The sequence below is a fragment of the Monodon monoceros genome, unplaced genomic scaffold (genome assembly GCF_005190385.1).
Source record: "Monodon monoceros isolate NGI ecotype Baffin Bay Population unplaced genomic scaffold, NGI_Narwhal_1 Super_Scaffold_21, whole genome shotgun sequence".
Classification (NCBI taxonomy): Eukaryota; Metazoa; Chordata; class Mammalia; order Artiodactyla; family Monodontidae; genus Monodon; species Monodon monoceros.
In genome coordinates, this window is record NW_021703778.1 from 118,616,237 (window position 1) to 118,632,214 (window position 15,978).

Here is a 15,978-nt window from a genome sequence, read left to right on the forward strand (position 1 = left end):
AAAAAACACTTACTTTGCTTTATAACGAATGATGTTTTCTATGATTTTTTCTTCTATCTCTTGAACTGTCCTACAATGTTAATTTTCTAATATTTGACTACATTCTTCCCATTTAGTAATTGTCTGTCTGTGTGTCTCTTCCTTTGCTATTAAGGAAGAACAAAAGAACAAAAAAGTTTCTATCTAGTACAGTGTTTGAAACATAATAGACACATAATTAATGAGAGTAATGCAGTGATTTAAACAATGTGAAAATATAATTAACAGGAGTTGCAGTAATCAAGGCGGGTTCTATTATTTTTACACAACTCTAATTCTTATTTATATTAATGCGTGTTAAACAGTTTCTTAGTCGACTTATGATTTTTCTTGCTGTGTGTGACAAACATAAAAGTTGAATAAAGAAAAAACATAAACATTTTTTATTCATTTTATGTTTACACAAATAATAATGTCACTAAACTTGGGCGGCTTAGTAGGCTGCTTTTCTTTAACTGAGCATTTTTTAGTTGAATAGATGAGGAGAGAAGAGGAGTAAGGTAATTTGGAAGAAAAAGTACTTTGGAATAATAAGCTTTCCATACAAATTTTATTTTAAGTAAAATATTCAGATTATTTGGTCTCCCCCCACCCCACCTGCCTTCTTTCCTAAACACATAACACAGAATTCTTACAAGCTATTCAAATTGTAACTTTTGGATGGGTTGGTTATCTCTCTATAAGAATCAATGTGATAAAAAAAGATAGTTAGAAATACTCTCTTGTCCACTATCACAGTACAAAATGTTTCTATGATAGTGTTACGAACCTAGTTAACAGTGATGTAATTGAAAAACATTTTCTTTAATACATATCATTTATGCAATTAAGGAAGTATCCTTATCTTCAAAATTCATTTCTTCTCTGGAGTACGCGTGAGTCTAAATAGTTTCAGATGACAAAATGAGCCATACGTTTTCATGTTTCTGATGTGTTTGAAAGAAGATTTGTGTATAATTTTCATAGATTCTCTCCTTTGAAATAATTTTACTTATGAAATTTGTATAGAACTAGAGTCTATTTTAGATAGCTCACTTAGGCCTGAATGCCTTTTTCCTACTTATTGTGGATTAATCATTCAGAGTCCTATAATAAAATGGTAATTACCAACATTTCATACAACTTCTTTTTTTTTTTTTTTTTTTTTGCGGTATGCGGGCCTCTCCCTGTTGTGGCCTCTCCCGCTGTGGAGCACAGGCTCTGGACGCTCATGCCCAGTGGCCACGGCCCATGGGCCCAGCCGCTCCGTGGCACGCGGGATCCTCCCGGACCGGGACACAAACCCGCATCGGCAGGCAGACTCCCAACCACTGCGCCAACAGGGAAGCCTCATACAACTTCATTTTGATCATACTTCCCCCGCACAACATTGCTTAGCTTTCTAAATTCTTCTAGGGCTCATATACTTGTTGATTTGAATCCTCATAAAAGTAAGCATATTATGTCACTCTAAATGCAAACCATTTTGCACACTAAGCTGTATAAAATGTAGATAATGTTGACATGTGTTTGAGAATACAATTTTCACTCAGCATAAATTTCTCTACAAGTGTGAAAAAAAAATGTAGAGAAAATATTTTCCTAAATAATTTTAATTTGTTTTAAATATACCTGTAGCAAATAGTCTTATACTTAAGAATAATCTTAGAAATTATTTAGCTCAAGTATCTGGGTTATGAGAGGCCCAAAGTATCCAAGGAACTTGCCTGTCTAGGGTTACATAAAGTTACAGCTAGAAAAACTATTTCTCAATGTGCCTTAGGGTCCATTGTCTTTCTGGTTAAGGTCCAATATCTTTAAACCATTTTAAACTGAGAACTTCCAATTGTAGGTAGAACAGGTGTGAAAAGATTCAACTAAGTGATATATAATCACATATTAAGAAAATTTGGATATAAAGTAAAAGGATGACCATGTGTCCTTTAAATATCATAGACTAACACAGGGGCCAAATCTGGTCCATCACCTGTTTTTATATGACCTATGGACTAAGGTTGTTTTTCACATTTTTAATTGATTGAAAAAATGAAAAGAAGACTATTTTATGACATAAAAATTGTATGAAATACAAATTTCAGTGTCCATGAATAAAATCATATGGAAAAATAGCTATGCTACTTTCTTTCTGTATTATCTATGTCTTTTTTGCTCTACAATGATAAAGTTGAGTAGTTACATCAGAAACCATATATATCACAAAGCCTAAAACATTTTTTATCTGAATTTTCATACACACATGCAAAACTTGATGACCCCTGGCCTATCAGTCTTACTCATATATCATTTAATTTTCTATGGGATGTACCTTTATTTGATTTACTGTTGACTATTTATTAGAGGTTTGTTTCTTAAAGTTACAGGCTAAAATGTAGGTTTTTGTCAAGAGAGATGAAAATGATGTCTGTTGAGTAGAGAAGGTGACCCCAACGTTTAGGTTTTATTGCCCTATGGGACATAAATCAATCTATTTTCCAACTTAGCAAACTTTTTCCAACTTAGCAAACTTTTCTCAAATGACTATGGAAAATTTCTCAAATGATACGATAAAGAGCTTCACATCTTGCAAGTTCTCTCTTTAATGAGTTAAATCAAACTTCAATTAACTAGTCTATATTTTTATGAGAGGCATGTTTAAACATTTTGAAAATAATGCTTTGATATATGAAATTATTTTGCTTTTCTAGATATACCCTGTTCAAAAAACTTCCCTTCTGGGTAATGAGTTCCCTGGATAGCAAGTTATTATTTCAGTCAACGTTTATTATTAAGACTTAAACCTATCTATATGAACATTTCAATATTACTTGATTCAAAGTGTCACCTTCACTCACTTATGAAATGGGCATCACCCAGAGTCTTAGTGAGAAGAAATTTTGTAATATGTTTCCCACGGTCTCCATATCTTCTCTTCTTGAATTATGCTTCTGGTGCCAGAGAATGGAAAAGGGAAAAGTCAAGAGTTAAATGCAGCTACATGTGCCCCATATGAGTTGGCAGTGCTTGTTTCTTTATAGGATGGAATATTAACAACATCTAGTAAGTAGTAGCAAGGTTGCTGTCCTCACTCTATTGGTCATCAACCACAGAATGTGTGGCTGATATGAACTTAATTTTACACATGCCCTCAACAGTTATCAGCTGACTTCATCCCCATCTTATCCAATTTGCTTGTTTCATTTCTCCCCCTACATTTTACTGTTGTACCTTCCAAGTCTATAGCCCAGAATTTCTCATACATTTGAGTCCCTTCAGCAGGGATACTTCTCTCACACTTATCTCACATATCTCTTTAGAACCAAGAACATGAGCAAGTACGAATTATCTGACTAATATCTGTGTACCAGTTCTCCCTGGAGCACTTCCTATACCAGCCAGATAGTAAGTCTGGTGGCTAAACAGTCAGTAGTTTGAGGCACAGAGTGACAGCCTTCTCTTCTCACAAATATTCATATCAAAATTCTTTTGTCTTTCCGCCTTCAGTTTCAGGGAGAAGAACCAGTCTAGTGCCTCCATCCATCCTCCACGACAGGAAATGGTGAAAGGATAACATCTTATGGTAAATAATGAAATGTGGTTGCCAAGAGAAAAATCTTCTTTTTATGTTTGTCCTCTCCATTCCCATCCACCCCCCCAAACACACACCCCGATCTCTCTTCTACAAGGTTTTCAAACCAGTCCAAAAATCTTTAGTCCCTCCCTGGGTTTGTGGAAGTGGGCACATCAATAACCAGGTTCTCTTTGAATTTAGCCTTAGAATTGGTGATTATGTTCTCAATAATGGGCACTGTCCATTCTTAGAATCTCAACTGGTACTTTGCCTCATCCTCTCACCTAGATAGTACTTTTGTGTGTTTGGACATTCCTGTTATCTTAGCTCAGAAGGGGAATTGGGCAGAGTTTATTGGAAGGCTCACCAAAGTGGCAGAGGTCAATATTTCTCAAATATAGCAAAATATATTATGGCTTTGTAAGAAAATATGATGAAAAATACACACTTTCTGAGTTTTGTTTCATGTTTTAAGCATGAGGGACTGGTAAGAAAAGCTTTTATGGTCTTGTAGATAAGGAAAATGGGCAATTTTAACCATATGAGAAGAATTTAAAATCACAGATAGTTTTATGACTCAAATATATTAATTAGTCAAAACAAAAGTTGTATACTTAGAGGAAGCCCAGTAGGCTCAGAGAATGATCAGTCTCTTCCCTCTGAGATAAAAATGCAACTAGCCCATTAGGTGCTCTTAAGCCTCGTGGAGCCTAAATGACTTGAATGTATATACTGCCAAACCCACTGGAAGAGAAATGATTACAAATTACAGATTTATAAATCATCTCAACATGTTTGATACTATGTTGTAGTTTTGTTTTAAATTGAGGAGTTGAAATGTACCTCACTGTACACAACTATATTGAGTGATACTATGATTGTAGATACATTTTCACAGCTAAAGAATAAACAGCACTAAAACAAATATGTTAGAAAGTTAACAATCTTGCCTATTTAATCTATCATTAAATGCCATCATTCCCACCACACCAGACTCTTGAATTATTAGTTAAAAAAAGCAAGCAGTTCATATTTAAAGTCATGTATTTACAAAATTCAGTCCTTTGTTGGTGATCACAAATGTTACATGTAGATATCAATTCAATTAAAAAAATAAATTTACATACTTTTCAACCTTGAATATTTTTAAATTTAAATGGAAATAATTTTATGAATAGAATTTAAATATTCTAAATCTGTTTAACAAACACTTATAGAATACATGATATATGCTAAAAACAGTTAAATATTTTAATTTTTTGCTTTAAGCGCATATTACATGAGGCACAATCTTAAGTATTCATTTTAAACAGAACAGCAATGCTTAATTTGGAAATTCCAGTCACTATGACCTTTTTAGAAAGATGGTTATTAAATTATTATTTTCTGAAAATAATGCATATATGTCTTTGGTAACATAATTATGTCCTTAATGATTTGCTACACTACATAATGAAACACATTTTTTTTAATCAAAAAAGGATCATTTTAGTCTTTTTGTTTCACATTGACTTCTAAAACATTCCTCAAATTTAACAACCAGCTTAGACTATGAGGTAGTTGATTTAAAATAAGTTTTATTAAAATGTATAATTAAATTAAATGATATACCAAGTGAAGCTCATTCCACTTTCCAGCACTCAAGCAGCATCTACTTATTTATGGTTTTCTTTCTTAAATCTGTCGTGTAGAATTAAATTACAGGCAAATATTACACGTATGCAAGCTTCTAATGCACAATGGCTTATGCTTTTCCAGTAACTTCATAATTCGTGTTGACTACAGTAAAGCATCTAGTACCTTTAATTGATCTCATACACGTGAATTGCCATTTAGAAAGCTTTTACCCTTAGCACATGAAGCATTTTAAAATTTACTTGATGTAATGCAACAGAACAATATAATTCAAGTGGGTAAATTCCTTATGTATATACAGTGGAAGTGGCAAAACAAGATTTTACTCTGAACCAGTATATTGATTTCTAGGAATTAACTGCACTAAGAGTTAATACTTCTGTTCTAAAGATAGAAAGAAAGCAATTCCTCACAGTCTAATTTTATGTGTTTCACAAAGTTATTTTTACTGATAGAGCTTAGAGCTTACCTGTTTAGGGTATTTAAATGTATTTTCAAGTAATTAATACATAGTTGAAAACACCATCTTCTTATAATGATATATTTGAAAACATATATTTTACTGAGCATTAGTCTCTAGTGTTTTAATATGTTTCACCTGAAACAGCCAAAATCTCTCTCAGAGGCCTCAATTAAAATTATTCCAACTCTTCTGGCATAGTAAAACATTCAAGTCTTTCTGCTAGCTCCCTGATGTCAGCCACATTGATTTTCAAAGTTTACTTTGAATTTAAGTACATATATTCCTTCTTGTCCTTTTTTTTTTAACCCTTGCTTCTATTAAAATCTTTATATTATCAACTAGCCTTAGTGCACAGAGCAGTCGAGAAGTGTTGGTGTGAAACCAAAATAAATATTTAAAATGAACTTTTTATTCAGATCAGGTTGCTATCATGTAAATCACAGTCCCTTGCTAATTTGTATACAGGGCACTTTCTTTTCCCCCAATGACTTGAGGTCACATTGGCCTTGTGGTGGTATTATGAAGAGTGGACCAAGCATATGTCATATTGCAGCTCTTTCACCCTGTCTGCGAATCAAAACTCTGCCTAGAAATGGATAGCAGTAATGTTATTAACATATTAGAGATGAGTCTGATGAGTCTCAGCATCAAAATGAGGTTAAGTGGTTCATATAAAGATGTCAACAGACATGTTTGAAGGACGTATATTTGTTAATGACAAATGATGTAACATTCCTAGATGTTCCCAAAGCAGGAGAAACCACAGCATGTGACTCATCTAAGCAATGCCAGATTTTCAGAACTCCCTAAATCCTTACTGGGATGCACATCAGCTGATGAAGTAGCACGTAAGGAATATAATTAGGTCACACAGATACAGACACACACTTTTACACACACACAGATTCTAGTCTCATTCTCTGGATTCTCTCATTTGTGCCCTTTAGAATCTCCCTGCCTTCTTTAATCTGGCCTGCTGTCCCTACACAATTCAGTACAGACTCCAAGTATTTAATGAGAGGCAGAGTGAATTTCTGAACAATTTTCAAGTCGTTCCTACACTTTTTCTATTCCTTAAGAGAACCTAGCCTCAGCCCTGCTGGAAGCTTTAAAACTTTAAAAAACAATGACATATTTTGATTTACTGGATAGGCTCCTTTGATGTGGACCATAAAAATATTGTCTGGATGAAAATAATATTTTTAAACCGAATTTGGTGAAAGCAAGAACTGTATGGGTATACTTTTAATTGAAATTTTAACTTATACAAAAGTTACCTCTTGCAAAATGTGTTCATGTGGCATTGTTTTCTACATCACCACAAGCTCTTTTAGCATACCATAATTTGTGCGTAAACACACTTAATCCTGAGGAAGAAATTAAAGGTAGGAATGTTATTGCCGATCTGTTACTATGTGCTTTCTATCAAACTTTTATAGTATTTTGCCTTTCCTTTGTTTGCCTAACTGAGATAAAAATGCACTAAACTTCTGAGCATGACTATGTGTTTTGAGGTGAGAGTAGGGGGATTTTGTGTCTATGTTCAAAACCTGATTGAACAAATGACTTAAGGAACAACATTATGAACATTTTCTCTTCATAATCTGATCCATACTCTTAGAACCTTGAGCTTTGTTTCTTTGCCTAATATTATGTAAATTAGTTTTTTTTGCACACAAGCAAGCAGGGGAAACATAAAGCATGGGGAAGAAGAATAAACACAGATTTTAAAATTGAGAGGAGGAAGGCAGCTGATGCAGAATGTGAGAGCATTTTAGGGTATGTACATCATAAAGTTGTATTAGACAGAGTTAAGCCCATAAAACCCACGTCCTGGGGAGGTGTCAACCAAAACTTTACTCTGTTTCAAACTTTTGCCTGTTTTTTTAGTGTCAAACATTCATGCTAAACTACAATGTTGGAAACTCTGCATAGTTAAGAAGGCAAGATATGTGTCAAAACTTTGATTCCTAATATTAAAATGTATTTGGATGGAAAGCCAGGCACAAAATGTCATTTCCTACAGAAAAACAAAACTTACCCCCATGTATCTCATAAAAATGTGATGAGAAGAGATGCTGACAATTTTCTACAGATTAAGGCAGGGTACCTAGAAATTATCTATGGAGTAAGAATTATTATTTGTTTGTCACAAGTAAAATTTCATTAAATGCTAGGTGGCATTTGTGTTATTTTATTGATTGCCAGAAACCTAAGCTCTGTCAGAGTTTCACTTCTACTCTGGTTTTGCAAACCCTATGTTACAAGTAAGAGCTCCAGTATGTCCACTTTTTGATTTTTCCTAACACATTGGGTACTGCTGAAACTCGGACCTAGCACTGAGAACACATCTCCCCTAGTGAAGGGAACTAGAGCTTGGATCATTCTAGAAGACAAGAAGGGAGGGTGTCAGTTGGTTCTCCCTTTGTGGGAAAGAACTATCTGACTAGGTTCAAAAGGGAGTATGAAGAAAGGAAATCTAACTGAGAAAGGGAGTTCGAGTAGAAAGAAAAAGGGGATGTTGAGGCTTAGAGGATTCAAAAGAAATATCTGTACATTTCTTTCAAATTTTGCTAAGGCAAGCTTTGATCTTAGGGAGTGTTTATAACCCACAAAAGAGGAAACTCTTATCCTTGTTTTATAGTAACAAAAGTTTCACTTTTATACTTTCTTCTGGAATTATCTTTATGGAAAAGCCTGTAGGAAATGCTATAAATGCATAGCCAAGCATATTTCTATTTAGTTTAGTTTTGCTTCTGCAGCAGTGCCTTTATGTGTCAGCAGAAATCCACCACCTGAGCAAGGTTAATTTTTAGAAAATTGCTAATGCAGAAATATGAGTAAAAGAACATAGAATGTGATGTAACTTTATTTTCCAATGTGGGAAAAGCCCTATAATTGACAAACTTAAGCCTCTTACAATGAAAACACGCCACGGGAAACACAAAATAGATTAATAGAGAAAGGAATAAAAGAGAAAAAATAATTACTGAAAAATATCTTTCAAAAATTTTGCTTTCAAGTACAAGAGGTAAAGTTAAATAAAAGTAACTTTGACAAAACATAAATGTGGCAATACCTACTAGTTTTCACATGTATTCCTTAAAAAAACTCACATTATCAAAAAATTGTTACTATAGGCAAAATAGTGGCTAGAAATATTTAGTCTGATAATAAAATTATTTCTTGAAGCATATTAAAATGATAAATTTTGCTAGAAAATTTTAACTATAATATCTAAATTCTATGATAAAAATTCAGATTCAGGTTATGTTTATTTTCAATTTTGAAAGCTACAAAGAGATTTTCTTACTCTTATCTTCACAATTGGCCCTGCGTTTCTTGAAGAATCTTCCTAGCTTCTGTAGTATTGTGATATACAGAGTCCAAGACTATTCAAAGTAACACACTGAGTTGCTAGTACAATATTTTATTTTTTCTCTGTGTTTTGCTATCATGTTATATAATCATCATACTTCTCTATCAAGTATACATTTTTTAATTAATGCATTGGCTCCAATATATCCATTTCCATAACGAAAACATGTGCTGTTTCACACATAGAAATAGTGATACAAAAAACATACTCTTGCTGTCTTCCACAAGAACTACAGTAGTCCAAGTTCCTGATTTCCTAGCTTCTCTCTGGCCCCTCTGTGACCAGAAAAAAATGAGTGCAGGGGCACTCATTAGATGATTAGAGGAGAGGTTATGTTGTGAGAAGGTAGGAATAATAATTACAAGTAGAATAAAGGCAGAAAGAGAGACAAACAAACAGAAAGACTGGTAAACAGAGCTAACAAAGGAACAGATGAAGGAATGAAAGGAAGGAAGGAGAGAGAAAAGAGGAAAGAAGAAAAAGAAAAATGAAAGAAAGAAAGAGAGGAAGGAAGGAAGAAAGGAAGGAAGGAAAAAGAAAAGGAAAGGAAAAAGAGAAGAAGAGAAAAGAAAGAAAGAAGATAGAGGGGGAATGTGAACATGAAATAAAGTCAGGGTAAGAAAGTTAGAAAAGAACACCACAGTTCTCTCTCTACTTTTCTCTTTCCAGCGCCCAATATATAAGCAAACAACATGAAAATGTATTTAGACCAATTTTAAGACTTAGTCTGACCCAGGATATAAATAAGGAAAAGTGACCAGTGAATTACTCTTTAAAATTGAAATAAAAATGATGTACATTTTAAAATAACATAATTTCATTGATTTCAGAAAACAGGAAGTGGATGATATATCCCTCCAAATACTTATCCTTTGTGAAGATGAATTTACTATACCAAAATACTATTACATCATTTAAATCTTCATTAATATGTTACAATTAAAGTCATGATACTTTGTTTTTTAAAATGTATAATAGCATTGATTATTTTAACTAAAATATTTTATATGCATTTGACATGGAGATTCCATTAAGCATGAAAATCCATTTTAAAAGCAGGATACATTTATATATAATCAATGTTCAGAGAATTTAGTGATTTTAAAAATAAAATTCAGGCCTGAGGTTTATTTAGGGTATCTTTGGGTCTTAGAAATTTTTGAAACTTTAGAAAATAAAAATCCTGGTAAGCAATGTTAATGTTCTTTAAGACAACATAACATACAAATGTTTATATATTTTCCTTAACTTTTTGTTTCTCCAAAACATCTTCTCAAATTAGTGTGAGGGAACTGTAGTTATGGTACTACTCACACAGTGAAGGGTACCTTTCATAATATTCATAGAATGGATCAAAGATATAATGAGAAAGTGAGAGGAAAGATATGGGAAATTAGATTTACCTTGCATGCCACTTGATTTAAAAGAGGTTCCTGTAGCCCTCTGTCTTGCAGGATTTAATGGCTGCCTTTGAATTTCATGATAAAGGCATAACAGCAAATTAACAATGTCATGGGTAAGGGAAGTAAGATGAACATTTTGTGTGGGTAGGCACTTTACATCCCAATACAAGTGGAAAGCAGACAGACATAAAGGAGAACTACATAATGGGCTCCCAAGTTAATAGCAATTTTCAAGACACTGCTATCCTCACCTCACATTTAAACACATGGCCTCTTCAGTAGGGAATTCTATGGTTTTTGTACAGCATGATTTTTCTTCCCTGGTCATATATGATTGGTCTAGGCATGAGCCAATAAAATTCCTTTCCTTGGGAAACTGGAAGGGAAAGAGAAAATGAGAGAGGACATCTCTCTGGATAGAAGAATATGTAATATGCAAAAATAGAAACTGTTGATATCCATCATCTCTCAAGTATAGAAAGGAGAAGGGAAAAAATCGTGCTTCAAGTTTCAAGTCTGCATATAAAGAGAAGAATAAAGCAGAGAGAAACAGAGGTTAGAGCGAGAAAAACCTTATAGGTGTCACTGTTTGTTTTTGCTTAGTTTTGTTTTTAACACAACTTGTATTTTCATTAGAATTAATACAATTTTCTTAAGCTTGCTCCAGCAGGTATTCATTTTCTTTTTGCAATGAAATAATTACTATGCAATAAAATAAGTGAAGAGTATAAAACACAATGTGGAAAAGTTTTTCTTCCAATCTTTGAAGAAAGAAAAAAAGTGTTCATTAGGGAATTTATAAATATAAATGCAAGATACATACGGAAATCAGTCTTTGGTTATCAGGAATCAGGAAGGTTGGTGCTGACTCATAATTTTTTTTGTCTTCAAAACATGCTTCTTCACATCAACCAGAGGAAACTCAGAACTTCATTATTTCCCCTTTGTCTTTTGTTTACTTATCCTCTTGTCACTACAGATTTGAGCATTTGTTTCTGCCTTCCACATCTTGGAAAATATAATGATTAACAGATCTCAAGTTGCATGTTACATGTCCATCTATGTGGAGAAATGATGCTCATTTCTATCAGTTCTTATTCGAGTCTCCCAGGGAAGGAAGTCATAGTGGACATCTCTCAATCAACCAACTTCCTTGGACTACACCCAGCTCTTTGCCTTCTTTGGGAAAGCGCCATGTAGCCAGTGTAAGTCACACCATTGTTCATGTCAGAGTAGCCAGACTTTCCCATTTCCAGTATATTTAACATCTTGGGGAATGTTCCTTCATTTGCAAAATGTCTCAAAGTGTCAAAACGCTCTCTAAGCTTAGCATACTATGAAAGAAAAATGCATATTTTGGTTGCTTCTTTCAAGATTTCAGAGGAAAAATATTGAAATTTTTAACACTTTAAACACATACACTAAATTACATGCTAAAGAGCAGCCATTAAAAATTCACTTAATACTGGGTAGTTACTGTGCAGTTCTGTGTTATCTAATGATAATCAAATGCATTCTTTCTCTTTTTTTTCTTCAAGGTTCAGATTGTTATATTTTAGTATAAATCAAGAAAAAAAAAGATTCTGTAGAATCTTAAAAATACTAATATTTATAAAATATGTACACTATTTCTTATTAAATAAGACTTACTTATTTTTGTAAGTCTCCTCTGAGTTTTGTCTGACACATTTCACAATTATTAAATGAAATAAGTGCTTTTATGAGTAAATATAAATTGGAGGCAATATTTTTGGAGTCTACTTTGTGAAAATTAATTGACATTAATGTATTCCTAACAAAATATCCCTAATAAACAATAGACAGTATCTATGAATCATTATTTACTAGAGATATAAGCAAAATGAAAATATTAACTTTTTGTTTTAATCATCATAAACTAAAACTCACTTCATTTATTAGTGAGTTTATCCTTGAAGCTTAGTGCCTTTTACCAAAGGCATTTTATGTTTGTTTTTTGCTAAAGGAAAGAAGAAACCATTTAAGAAATCTAATGCAAGGGAAATAAATCCATGAACAGAAAAGAGAACATCCGAAAGAGGATAGTTAATATTCACAAGCTATAGGTAAAATTTGCAGTTGTGAACAAAGAAATAATCAAAGATCTCTCTCAAGATCATCAAAGGCATTTCCTAAACACTTATAAATCTCAACTGTTTATCTCCATATCAGATGTTTGTTTTGAATTCTATACTGATTTATCCTACCTATAAATAAATAAACATCTCCACAGGCATGATTCTTCTAGAGTAAAATTTTCAAAACAATCTAATTTTTCCACCCCTCAAAACTTGAGCTTTACCTCCTTATTCTGTGCCTCTGAAAATCACTCTGCCATGAATCCAGTTACCAAAGCTAGAAACCAAAAGTGAGCCTAAGTTTCTCATTTTTGTGTATTGCATATCCAAACGTTCATGAAGTGCTGTTATTCAACTTTTTAACCATTCCCTAGAGCAACTTCCTCCTCTCCATTTCACCACCGTTGAGTTGATCTCAGGTTTATGTTTCATTTCAGCCATTGAAATACCAATACCCTGTCTCTGGTTTTTTACTCTTTTAAGTCCTTTCTCCACAGTTCTATCAGTATATTCTTTTCAAATAAAAATATAATCATAGCATGACCTACTTATGTTATTTGTACCTCGATAAAAATATCATTTTCTAACCATATCTGACTTTTAACAGTACTGTACCCACATACCCATCCAGACACACTTACTGACATGGGGCTTCACATTTTATATTACATCAGTATTGAACTACTTGTGGTTTCTTGAATATTACCTTCCTTTACACCCTTGCAGCAGCCACCCCTAAATAACTTTTCAGTGATCTGGTTAAAATATCTTCTCTTCTTTCTCATAAATAATTAATGGCTTATCCTCTGCTTCAATATGTATTGTGTACATATTTCCATTGTGGAAATAAATTATCTTGGTAATACAAATAAAAATAAATATATATATATATACACACAAATGCATCCACTTATATATGTTTATATATAATACAAATCTACCTGAATATACAATAAGAAATTACAGAAGCTAGACTAGTGCCTAGTATATCAGAGTCATTCAGAAAATAGATGACTAGTAATATTTGAGTTTTATGCATGTTCTGATAAATACCTAAGCTGTCACAAGGAGTTATATAATATGTTGACAATGTAGAAACAGCACACTTGAACCAATAATTATAATACTTCACCTAAGAATATCAGCAGAAAGAAACATGACTGTCAGTTGAAATAAGAATGTTAATACAAAAAAGAAACATGTGTTTTTTTAGACAATCTGATAAAGTGTGACTACCAATAATGTTTACAAGAAAGTATAGGAAGTATTAAATACCAAATGTTAAAATGATTTATATAGATTCACATATAGTTAACTAATCTTTGAGAAAAGAGCAAAGGCAGTACAATCAAGAAAAGACAGTCTTTTCAACAAACGGTGCTAGAATACATGGACATTCACCTACAAAATAATGACTCTAGATACAGTCCTTACACACTTCATAAGTATTAACTCAAAATGGATCAGATATAAATGTAAAACACAGTACTGTAAAATTCCTGAAAGTTAACGAGGAAAAATCTAGATGAACTAGGTCACAACAATGACTTTTTAGATAAACATCAAAGTCACGACCCATGATAGAAATAATTGATAAGCTGCACTTCATTAAAATTAAATATTTCTGCTCTGTGAAAAATACTGACAAGAGAATGAGAAGACAAGCCACAGACTGGGAGAAAGTATTTGCAAAAAACATATCGGTAAAGGACTGTTATCCAAAATATACCAAAAACTCTTAAAATTCATAAATGAGAAAACAAACAACCTGATAAAAACCCAATTAAAAATGGTCAAAAGGCCTGAACAAACACCTCATCAAAGAAGATATATAGATGATAAATGAGCATATGAAAAGATGTTTCATATCATAGTCATTAAGAAAATACAAATTTAAACAAAGATGAGATACTACTAGATGCCTATTAGGATGGCCAAAATCCAAGACACTGACAGCACCAAATGCTGGTGAGGATATGGAGCATAAGGAACTCTCATTCAATGCTGGTAGGAATGCAAAATTATATAGCTACTTTGAAAGACAGTCTGGCAGTTTCTTATAAAACAAACATTCTCTTTTCATATGATCCAGGAGTTGTACTCATTGGTATTTATTTACACAAATGAGTTTAAAATTTAAGTCCACACAAAAATTTGCACATGCAGCTTCATTCATAATTGCTAAACCTTGCAAGCAACCAAGATGTCCTTCAGTAGGTGAACAGATAAATGGTGGTACTTCAGACAATGGAATATTATTCCACACTAAAAAGAAATGAGCTATCAAGCCATTGAAAAGACATGAAGGGAACTTAATTGCATAGTACTAAGTGAAAGAAGCCAATTTGAAAAGGCTACATATTGTATGATTCCAACTACATAACATCCTGGAAAAGGCAAAACTATGGACACGGTAAAAAGATCAGTGGTTGCCTGGGGTTAAGGGGGAGGGTGTGACGAATAGGCAAAACACAGAGGATTGATAGGGCAATGAAACTATTCTGTATTATACTGTAATGATGGACACATGTCACTATACATACGTCCAAATCCATAGAACATGCAACACCAAGAGTAAAGGACATTGGCTGATAATGATGTGTCAATGTATCTTCTTGGTTGTAACAAATGTACAACTTTGGTACAGATGTTGATAGTGAGGAGGGGGCTGGTCATGCATGGGAGCAGAGGGAATATGCACTTGCTCTTCAATTTTGTTGTAAATTTAAATCTGTTCTAAAAAATTAGTCTATTTAAAAGGAGAATATATGATTTACAAAATTCATATAAGTCAAATACAAAATATAGTTTATTAGATTTAAAACAAGGGACTTTTGAGTGTCAGCACATAATTACCAATATTAATATTTTAATTATTTTTTGTCTTAATAAGGCATTCAGATATATGAAATATGCTGCATTAAGTAATATATTTCTCTTCACTGCATTCATTCTTAGATTTCACAACATATTATCTGTGAACCACAGAAACATTTATATTCTGCATTTATTCTTACTTGAATATGAAGTTATATGAGATGTTACACTTACTGGATGTCATCATTTGAGTATTAAATATCGTAAGGTTACAGTTAGTAAAATCAAATTTCAAAAAAATTTCCACATTATTAAATTATTTTAAGAATAGTGTTTAATTTTTAAGACATAGCAGGTCTGTTTCAAAATTCATAAAAGTGAATATCCCAGGCTAAAATGGTACTTAAATAGTGTCAACATAAAGCCAAACATTTATGCCAATATTGAAATTTATATATTTTTGACTGTTAAAATTGGAGTGGTATCTGCGTTTACCATTCCATGTTTCATTATGTAAACTTAATTTTTGGAGGAAAATCAATTCAACATTATTCTTCATGTTAGAATAATAAAATATATAGAAATACCTTTAAATAGAT